Source organism: Myotis davidii, unplaced genomic scaffold (genome assembly GCF_000327345.1).
Source record: "Myotis davidii unplaced genomic scaffold, ASM32734v1 scaffold1047, whole genome shotgun sequence".
Lineage (NCBI taxonomy): Eukaryota > Metazoa > Chordata > Mammalia > Chiroptera > Vespertilionidae > Myotis > Myotis davidii.
This window is the reverse complement of record NW_006298367.1, coordinates 470,179-473,289: the sequence shown is the minus strand read 5'-3', so window position 1 is coordinate 473,289 and position 3,111 is coordinate 470,179. Positions and strand designations below refer to the sequence as shown.

Here is a 3,111-nt window from a genome sequence, read left to right as displayed (position 1 = left end):
CCTGGGTGGGGGGTGGGTGCAGGGGCGCGGGGAGGAGCTGAGCGAGGACCCCCTGGACCAGAAATGGTTTAAATGGAATAGAGAGTCGTGGCAGCAGGAGTTTGGGGACAAGCAGCCGGGAGCGCCTGTGCCCCGGCCCCTCTCCGGCCATGTGCCGCCCGCAGGGAGGGGAGTCCTGGGGGCCCCTGGCCGGGAGGGCAGGCCTTTCCCGGTGGCTCAGGGGACACTCAGCTCAGAACAACAGAAACCTTCACAAACCCAGGTGATGTGGGCGCCCGGTTTTATATGCTTCACCCCATGTCCTCACCACAGCCGGGGGGCAGGACAGCACAGCACCCCGTTTCCCGGAGAGGACACTGCGGCGTGAGGAGCGGGGCAGGTGCTGAGGCCGTGCGCTACGTCCAGTGGACACATTTGTATGCGGAGCCTGTTATTCCCGGGCACGTGGGGAGCCAGGCAGGGAACCGCCGACTGGAACAGGAGTCAGGCTTTCTGCCCCCAAGAAGCTTGAAGGAGTGTGTTACAGACACGGAGGGGTCGCAGGGGAACGGAGGGGACCGGGAACAGGGCTGTCTGTGCAGGGGTGAGGGAGGAGGGGGACGGACTGGACGTCCGAAGTAGCTCCTCTGGGCCTGCGTCTGGGTTCAGAGAGTGGCCACCAGCAGGGAGGCCCCGCTGGGCCAGCCTCCGCTCCGTCCAGTCGCCTTCTCACGGGGCTTGTCTCCATCTTATCCGCGGCTCCCATCACCTCCGCTTCCTCGCTCTCACCTCAGGGCCTGTGCCCTCCGGCCCCCTGACCCGCCTCCTTTCTCACAGCGCCCAGCACCCCTGGCAGGAGGTCTGTGTGGCCCCTGCCTGGGCCTGGCGGACTGTGCACTCACATTCCTGTCGCCTCCACCGGGGCAGGGACGGGCCTCCGGTCCTCACTGCTGCCTCCCAGCACCTAGGACAGTGCCTGTCCCGCACTCAGTCGGCGCTCGTGCAGGGACCGTAGCCAGGCGCTGTCTCCGTGCATCGCCCATCATCTGTCTCAGGGTCAGTCCCCGGCAGGACCGACGGGCAAACTTGCACAGAGCCCCCACTGCACCGCCCCGTGCATGCCCAGGCACCCCCCCCCACCCCTCACTCTGCCAGGCAGGTGGGAGCAGGGCAACTGGGGACCAGGGCGGCTTGGGGCAGGTGCAGCCCTCACGGTCTCTGGGGTCCGGGCTGTGAACGCCCGCCCCGGCCCCGGGACAGAGGGTCTATAGGAGAGCTGGGCCTTGCAGGCTCACAGAGGAGTTTAATTTGGCCTTCGCGGTTTTGTTTTGTTTTAAACCGAGTTAATCGCCACATTTTAAAATCAGTACATTTCATACACACCCACATGCCCTACTTCTTTGGAAAAATGCAAAGATGTGGCAACATGACCCACTTTTTTTTTAAAATCCTCACCTAAGGATATTTTTCCATTGATTTTTAGGGAGAGTGGAAGAGAGAAAGACCAAGAGAAACATCCATGTGAGAGAAACACATCCATTGGTTGCCTCCTGCACGAGCCCTGACCAGGCAGGGGAGGAGCCTGCAGCCAAGGTACATGCCCTTGACTGGAATCGAACCCGGGACGCGTTGGTCCGCAGGTCGATGCTCTATCCACTGAGCCAGACAGCTTTTCACGTGGCAACAGGTGAGCACCTGACCCGGTTTCACATGGCAGCAGCGGGTGCGCATGCTTCCTTCAGAGGCACTGGCTTTGCCGGGCGCCAGTCTCCGCCCTCGTGGCCCCACGCACGGGCTGGGAGGTGGTCTCGGTCCATCAGTGACCTTGCCCTGTTGGTGCTCCCACACCTTTAACTACAGGGATGGGTTCCGCACCCCGTGGTTTGTGTCCTAGGTGCAGAGCACCAAGGAGGTTGATGCCTTCTGACAGTGACACTGTGTGCCAGGCGCCGCTCCAAGGTTACATGTACAGTCATGCGCCACAGAACGACATACGTTTCATTCCGTGATGGGCCGCGTGTGACGCTGGTCCCGTGAGATTATAACGGACTGAAAAACTCCTGTTGCCTGTGACACTGCAGCGTGGAAACGCCATGGTGCATGCGTTACTTCTGTGTGTGGTGATGCTGGTGTGAGCAAACCTGCTGCCTTGCCATTCATAATAGTACAGCACATACAGCCCTGGCCAGTGGATAGAGTGTCAGCCTGCAGACTGAAGGGTCCCGGGTTCAATTCCGGTCAAGGGCACATGCCTGGGTTGTGGGCTCGATCCCTAGCACGGGGCGTGCAGGAGGCAGCCAATCCATGATTCTCTCTCATCGTTGATGTTTCTCTCTCTCTCTCCCTCTCCCTTACTCTCTGAGATCAATAAAAGATCTATATATTTTTAGAAAGCATAGCACATACAATCCTGCACAGTGCGTGGTGTTTAACGATGATGGCTGCATTACAGGTGTGTGTACTCACTGTGCTCTGTTTTTACCGTGATCTGAGGCCGTGCTCTTCTCCTTGTCAGCAGAGCTCGCCGAGGGGCATATGCCATGTGAGGCTGGCAGCCCCACGCGCCCGTGTTCACCGCGTCATTTTCTCCGGTGCCTGTGTGAGTCCCGTGTTTTGTGCAGGAACGCGCTGTGCAGGTGAAGCCAGGAGCAGGCTGTCCCCCGGAGCCCAGGGTGGGGGGGCCGGGCCATGGCGGGGTGTGAGTGCACTGTATGGTGTTCCCACTCTGGCCGAACGCCTTTCTCACACTGTATCCCTGTTGGGAAGTGGCGAGTGACTGTAGTTCCTTGAAACTTCACAACTCGTGACACCAGTATTGCTACAATCCCGAGGATAGAGTAAGTCACTTATAAACCACTCACTGGGGACAGAGCTGGACTCAAACCCAGGCGTTCTGACGCCAGAGCCCCCACGGCTCCTGACCACGGCTCTCTGGTTGGCTCGCGTGGGTCTGGGCCAACAGGGGAGCCCCTCAGCCCGAATCCTCTCCCTCATCTTGCTCAGGAGCTGGAGAGAGGCGTCTGGAGAGGCAGGGCACCCCCTGGGGCCAGCCATTCTCCAGACCAATCTGTGTGCTCTGTTCCGAGGGAGGCACAGGGCGCGCTGAGCACAGGCCGCCAGGTGCTGACCTGC

At 60.4% G+C, this 3,111-nt stretch overlaps 1 protein-coding gene across 1 annotated transcript in view; it reads right to left on the bottom strand.

Annotated features, from left to right (window-relative positions):
- Positions 1-1,199, bottom strand: part of ZNF629 (zinc finger protein 629) — a 9,650-nt gene extending 8,451 nt beyond the window's left edge. The window contains exon 1 of the mRNA XM_006774082.2: positions 1,193-1,199. The gene's annotated coding sequence lies outside the window, so the exon portion shown is untranslated. The remainder of the gene's footprint in view (positions 1-1,192) is intronic.
- Positions 1,200-3,111: the final 1,912 nt, after the last annotated feature.